Source organism: Palaemon carinicauda, chromosome 31 (genome assembly GCF_036898095.1).
Source record: "Palaemon carinicauda isolate YSFRI2023 chromosome 31, ASM3689809v2, whole genome shotgun sequence".
Taxonomy (NCBI): Eukaryota; Metazoa; Arthropoda; class Malacostraca; order Decapoda; family Palaemonidae; genus Palaemon; species Palaemon carinicauda.
In genome coordinates, this window is record NC_090755.1 from 85,557,477 (window position 1) to 85,565,487 (window position 8,011).

General features: G+C 34.6%; 1 pseudogene; it reads right to left on the bottom strand.

Annotated features, from left to right (window-relative positions):
- Positions 1–6,043: 6,043 nt before the first annotated feature.
- LOC137625045 (uncharacterized) overlaps positions 6,044–8,011 on the bottom strand; it is a 107,521-nt pseudogene continuing 105,553 nt past the window's right edge.

Sequence of the window (8,011 nt, forward strand, 5' to 3'; positions counted from 1 at the left end):
AACTATCTCTGTTGATTTTATGAATATTTGGAAAGTATGTCATTTGAGAAGTATTCGGTATTTGTTTATATAGGAAATGTTGCAAGTTATTGCGTTGTTTACCTTTCGAAGATAAAGTGGTCCACCTCATACCTTGGAGCGTCTTCGTATATTATAAACAACTTCAGTTATGGTTAGGTTTTGGGTCAGTCAGTCGCTCTCTCTCTCTCTCTCTCTCTCTCTCTCTCTCTCTCTCTCTCTCTCTCATATGATAGTTACCTATCCCTTTTTATAGTTGCAGTTTGGAAAAGAAAGAAAAAAAGAGCTTGGCTCTCTCTCTCTCTCTCTCTCTCTCTCTCTCTCTCATGATAGTTACCTATCCCTTTTTATAGTTGCAGTTTGGAAAACAAAGGAAAAAGAGCTTGGCTCTCTCTCTCTCTCTCTCTCTCTCTCTCTCTCTCTCTCTCTCTCATTATTTACCCATCCTTATTTATGGTCGCAATCTGGTTAACATTGCCTAAAAACAAAGGTAAAAGAAGCTGACTCTCTCCCTCTCCTCTCTCTCTCTCTCTCTCTCTCTCTCTCTCTCTCTCTCTCTCTCAGGAAAATAGAAAGTTGTTACTCCAAAAAAAGGGAACATGGAGACGCGTCCTGTATCCTGGAAGGGGCACTGCAACCCGGACAGAAGGTTGAAATCACATTGTTGGCCAGATGCCCCAACGCCGGAAATATCAAATTATGACCATCCCTTAGATGGTGGGAAAATAGAAAGTTATGAGAGAGAGAGAGAGAGAGAGAGAGAGAGAGAGAGAACTCTATTATCATAAAAGGTCGCTCTCAACGTCCTCTGTATCGAAATAAACGAATTGGCAACTTTCCTGGAATGCTGGTGACCTGCTTTTAACCCACGTCTCATAGAAAACGAGCGACGAAGAGGAAAAGCGGATAGGAGACTGATCTAGTTTTTATTTTTTTTTCTATCTTTTTGTGTCCGGGTCAGCTATGTTCGCTTTTACCAAACATGCGAACTACGACGCATTTGGAGTTGATTTTTTATAGCTTCCAAATTAAGATTGTGTAAGTGTTAGAGAGATAGAGTACTGAGCTTTTAAAAACATGTAGGAAATAGATGTGAGGTATTTTAAATTTTGTTCTAAGCTGATGTATTTTCAATCGATTTGCGTTATATTATTTTGTGAAAGTATATAAAATAATCACGAATTCTGGTTTCCGGTGTTAAGTTGTTGAATAAAAGAATTTATAGAATTATTTGGAGTTACAGAAATTGTATTTTCTCGTAAATACTGAATATACGGATATACTGAAAATCCAGATTCAATTTCACATTGCATCAAACCAGCTGCTTTACCAAGAAATAAAAAGAATTAAATTAAACTATTTTGCAATTAGGCAAGTACTCGTTGAGAGAGAGAGAGAGAGAGAGAGAGAGAGAGACCTACCTAACGTGATAAAAAATTTACCGTTAACCGTAGACATTCAATATGGGATAGTGGAAATAGATAAGTACTCGTTGAGAGAGAGAGAGAGAGAGAGAGAGAGAGACCTACCTAATGTAATAAAAAATTCACCGTTAACTGTAGACATTCAATATGGGATAGTGGAAATAGATAAGTACTCGTTGAGAGAGAGAGAGAGAGAGAGAGAGAGAGAGAGAGCTACCTAATGTGCTAAAAAATTCACCGTTAACCGTAGACATTCAATATGGGATAGTGGAAATAGATAAGTACTCGTTGAGAGAGAGAGAGAGAGAGAGAGAGAGAGAGACCGACCTAATGTGATAAAAAATTCACCGTTAGCCGTAGACATTCAATATGGGATAGTGGAAAAGACCTTGTCAAGCGACCTAGACCTTCCTCTTCTCTCCTCAGTATTCTGAGCACATCTGCGTCTGATTAACACTTTGGGCGTATGTAGGTCAAAGGAACGCCTGGACCTCAAACCCCTTTCCTTACGACGACGGTGATTGGCCGGTTTTATCTGTCTCGACCAATGGGAGCGTGGGTATCATTGCCCCCTCGACCAATGGCAGTGTGGGTATCATTGCCCCCTCGACCAATGGGAGCGTGGGTATCATTGCCCCCTAGGTGTGAGTTTAGCATATTTGCGATTTCTATTTTAGCTCTGTTAGGATATGAAAAATAGGAATTCAGAATAGAATTAGTTATTCTACTTTATATAACTCGCGGATTTTTTGCCAAAATTCAGAGTAGAATTAGTTATTCTACTTTATATAACTCGCGGATTTTTGCCAAAATTCAGAGAAGAATTAGTTATTCTACTTTATATAACTCGCGGATTTATTGCCAAAATTCAGAGTAGAATTAGTTATTCTACTTTATATAACTCGCGTATATTTGCCAAAATTCAGAGTAGAATTAGTTATTCTACTTTATATAACTCGCGGATTTATTGCCAAAATTCAGAGTAGAATTAGTTATTCTACTTTATATAACTCGCGTATATTTGCCAAAATTCAGAGTAGAATTAGTTATTCTACTTTATATAACTCGCGGATTTTTTGCCAAAATTCAGAGAATTGGTTATTCTACTTTACATAACTCGCGGATTTTTGCCAAAATTCAGAGAAGAATTAGTTATTCTACTTTATATAACTCGCGTATTTTTTGCCAAAATTCAGAGTAGAATTAGTTATTCTACTCTATATAACTCGCGGATTTTTTGCTAATCGTCAATCAAACTGAAGTTTGGATTACGTAAAGCCGTTGTTACGAATCGATTGTACAGTTGGATACATACATTCCTGGCACACCTCTCTCTTGAGCAAGTGCACCTTGTCACAACCTCACTGCGCATTGAGTAACCAAACTGGTCGTGTATGGAGACAGGAAAGGTGGTTGACAGGACCTTGCCGTGCAGTAAGAGTGTGACAGGGTACACTTTCTCAGCGCAAGGTGTTCCACGAATCTCTCTCTCTCTCTCTCTCTCTCTCTCTCTCTCTCTCTCAAATATTTTCAAAGAAAAAAAGGAAGTCTGGAATTTATATAACGCGCAAGGAATTTTCTAGAACATTTTACGTTGTCAGAAAAGTATGTAAAGAACAACGTTTTTACCAAGGCCATGTAACGTCATAGTTAATTTCTTTCTACAGTTGAATCTCTCTCTCTCTCTCTCTCCTCTCTCTCTCTCTCTCTCATCCTTTTCAAATAGTTTCAATGAAAAAAAGTTTGGAATCAATATAACGTGTAGGGAATTTTCTAGACCGTAGTTCATTTCTTCCTACAGTTGAAATCTCTCTCTCTCTCTCTCTCTCTCTCTCTCTCTCATCCTTTTCAAATAGTTTCAATGAAAAAAAGTTTGGAATCAATATAACGTGTAGGGAATTTTCTAGACCGTAGTTCATTTCTTCCTACAGTTGAAATCTCTCTCTCTCTCTCTCTCTCTCTCTCTCTCTCTCTCATCCTTTTCAAATAGTTTCAATGAAAAAAAGTTTGGAATCAATATAACGTGTAGGGAATTTTCTAGACCGTAGTTCATTTCTTCCTACAGTTGAAATCTCTCTCTCTCTCTCTCTCTCTCTCTCTCTCAACAGTATCATTATGGAAAGTTTTTATTTTTGTTTTATTTTATTATTATTATAAATTAATTATTATTAATTAATATTAACGAACTCGTGTTTCAGAGACATGGCGACATATCAAGTATGGTAACATTGTATTTTTTTTAGGTAATAATATCTTAGCATTACTGGAAGTCATTAGAGACTTGTATAGAAGCACTATTTGGACAGACAGACAAACTGAACTACAGAAAAGATTGGTATTGAAGTACTATTTGGGTAGACAGACACAGACTGAAAGACAGACGCTACTGGTATAGCAGTACTATTTGGACACAAAGACAGAATGAAAGACAGAAGAGACTGGTATAGAAGTACTATTCGGACAGATAGACTGAAAGACTGAAGAGACTGGGACGGACAGACAGACTGAAAGACAGAAAAGACTGGTATAGAAGTACTATTTGGACACAGACAGACTGAAAGGCAGAAGAGACTGGTTAGAAGTACCATTTGGACAGACAAACAGATAAACATAGACAGGCATTGAAAACTTTATGACGTCACGTAAACGAAAAGGAGGCTGAGAACTTTAGAAATTTAGAAATATTATTATTTTAACCGATCGGTTATTATTCACGAGAAAGACTTAATCGAAATCGTGGGATAATTGCGAAAAATATTAATTTATTAAGATTTTGAACTTAGAAAAATTACGTAATTGTAAACTGTAATTGGAAAAAGGGAGTTTTTTAAAAGTGAGAGACTGGATCTAAATACATGTTATATTCAATTAGAGTTTTTGGAATAATTTCTTTAAAGAATTATAATTTAGATTATGTATGTATATATATATATATATATATATAATATATATATATATATATATGTGTGTGTATGTATATATATGTATATATTTAGTTATGCATATATACCTATGTATATATATATATATATATATATACATATATATATTATGTATGCATACATGTATGTAGGTGTGTATGTATATATGTAAATTATATAGAGAGTATGTGAAAACTTGCCTGAAATAAATATGAAAGAGAAAATTATTCCTTGCCAATACAATGGGTTTTTACAAACTGTTCATCTACACTATTTGCTCGTACATACACACAAAATGACTCCTAAATAATTTTCGACTAATATGAAATTATTAAAGACTTGGGAAATGCTTTTACTTAAGAAAAAGTCTTGAATTAGAAAGACTCTGTGAAATAACTCGTACACAACCTTAAATACATAGAATTAGATTAATTTTCGACATTTTCATTTGTAGAAAGAGACAGATAATTAGAAGGACTCGGAAGTAAATTGTACACAGACCTCAAATACAGAAAAACATTAAATCCAGGCATTTTCATTTGTATTGAGAAGAAAGTACTTAGAGGGACTGTGTGAAATAACTCGTACACAAACCTTAAATACATAGAATTAGATTAATTTTAGACATTTTCATTTGTAGAAAAGAGACAAATAATTAGAAGGACTCTGAAATAACTCTTACACAGACCTCAAATACATAAATTTAGATTAAATGCAGATATATTCATTTGTAGAAAGAGATGAATACTTGTGGAAGTCTATGAAATAGCTCTTACACAACCTTCAAATATAGAAAAAAAACATTAAATCTAGACATTTTAATTTGTATTGAGAGGAAAAGTACTTAGAGGGACTGTATGAAATAACTCTTGCACAGACCTCAAATACATAAATTTAGATTAAAAGTAGAAATTCTCATTTGTAGAAAGAGACTAATACAACTGAAGTATTACCAAAGCTAAACATATAATTCTTCGTATGTAAGGAAAGTAATATTGATAATATTATCTCTGAGTACTGTGGTCTTCCTTTTTCATTTTATCTTGAAAATCCTTCTGGGATTCTTACCTCTTTTTTTGTCATTATTATTATTATAATTTTTTCAATACTTTTTCGACATTACTCTTTGCTCTTTCTTCAGTTTTTTTTTTTTTAAATACTTAGAGTGAACAATTTATATACTGTATGTATGTATTAATACTTTTTCGACATTAATATTGGCTTTCTTCACTCTTTGAATACATAAGAGGTGAACAATTTATATACTTTATGTATGAATTAATACTTTCTCGACACTATTCTATGTTATTTATCTTCCTCCTGTTTTTTTTAAGCTTTTATAGTTTATATAAGTAAAATCTAATTTAATGTTATTACTGTCCATGAAATATTTTATTTTGATTGTTAATTTCTTCTCGTGTAGTTAATATCCTTGTTTCCTTTCCTCACAGGGCTATTTTACTGTTGGACCCCTTGGGGCTTATAACATCCTACTTTACCAATTAGGGGTGTAGCTTGGCTTATCTTTGAATACGGTGAACAATTTATGTAATTACAACTCTTTTCTAGCTTATTTATTTTCCTTGTTTCCTTTCCTCACAGGGCTATTTTACTGTTGGACCCCTTGGGCTTATATCATTATACTTATGCAACTAGGGTTGTAGCTTGGCTTATCTTTGAATACAGTGAACAATTTATGTAATTACAACTTTTCTAGCTCATTTATTTCCTTGTTTCCTTTCCTCACAGGGCTATTTTTCCCTATTGAAGCCCTTGGGCTTATAACATCCTACTTATCCAACTAGGGTTGTAGCTTGGCTTATATTTGAATACAGTAGACAATTTATGTAATCACAATTCTTTTGTAGCTTATTTATTTCCTTATTTCCTTTCCTCACAGGACTATTATTCCCTATTGAAGCCCTTGTGCTTATAACATCCTACTTATCCAACTAGGGTTGTAGCTTGGCTTATCTTTGAATACAGTAAACAATTTATATAATTACAACTCTTCTAGCTTATTTATTTTCTTGTTTCCTTTCCTCACAGGGCTATTATTCCCTATTGAAGCCCTTGGGCTTATAACATCCTACTTATCCAACTAGGGTTGTAGCTTGGCTTATCTTTGAATACAGTAAACAATTTATATAATTATAAATAAGGAAAGAAATTTATAAGTTAACCTGTAGATACCACCCCTAGACGATCTCATTAAGGTCAATGACCTGGACTTCGGTGGCATTATCTCCAGAGGGTGCTCCGATATAATCCCCGAAGTCCGGATGCTCCTCCTTCAGGTATTCCCTGCCCGGGCCCTGTCCCGTGCAAGGACGCCACTGGTCACGACCCACGACGCCCACGTAGCACCTGGGGGGAGAGGGGAAGGGAGAGAGATAGGTCCGTTATTTCCTTGGAAGGGAAAGTTTTGAGAGAGTTCGGTCATCCTGTTTGTTTTCACTTTTGCATTCCTGTTTAAAACTATATCTTTATTATTATTATTATTATTGTTATATTATTATTATTATTATTATTATTATTTCTTTTGCAATTCCTACCTGATTCACTAAATAGAACTATGTCATCTGCAAATCTTGAGTTGTTGTTGTTATTATTATTATTTTTATTATTATTATTATTATTATTATTATTATTATTATTATCATTGGATAACATCTCTATTGATGAAAATAAAATTACTCTTAGATTTAGATTACAGTTATCACATAACTTGAGGAATGTTATTCTATTATTATTTTAATATATGAAATTTAGAATTTATTAACAGTAAAGTCATTCTTGTCATTGTATATGATACAATGAAATTAGTTTCTTCTGTAGATTAATTAGTTTTCATTAGCATGTGAAATCAAGATATTTTGAACTTACAATGTTACTAGTGTACGCGACCCGTCGAAAATGACGGCTAAGTATTTAGATAAGTATTCACACACAAATAAACACAAATGTAACCCTTCCCACCCCACTCACTTTTCTAACTACAAAATGGCAGTTTGGGCAATTTGTGGGAGATTGTGGTTTCCGAGCGTACCTCTTCGGATGCACCCTCTCACCAGGGTATGAAGTACTCCCTCGATGGATGGTGAGAGACAGAGAAGTCACGCGTTTGGCATTGGCTCTCAATGTTACAGAAAAAAATTAAGTATATACATATATATATATATGTATGTATATATATATATATATATATATACACACTGTATGTATACATGTATATGCGAAGCAGAGATTCCGGGTAAAATAAGCTCCACCCCCCGATGACGTCATAGCCAATCACGTTGTTTCCTGCATTAGCAGCGGTCAAAACACACCCCTTAAAGGGGTTATTAGTTAGTATAATTTAAAATTTGTAGGGGAGGCAACGTGATTGGCTATGAGCGCACCAGAGGGTGTGGCTTATTTCGCCTGGAATCTTTGCGGCAACCAGACTCTCTCTCTCTCTCTCTCTCTCTCTCTCTCTCTCATATAAGGAATATTCTAATGACAGTTTTCGGTATGAATTTCGACGATGATGGTGATATTGTACCACCATTTTATTGCATTATTAGTTAGCATACCAGTACCAGGGTCCTTCACTGTCATAGGGTAGAGTTTTCTTGCTTGAGGGTACACTCGGGCACACTATTCTAT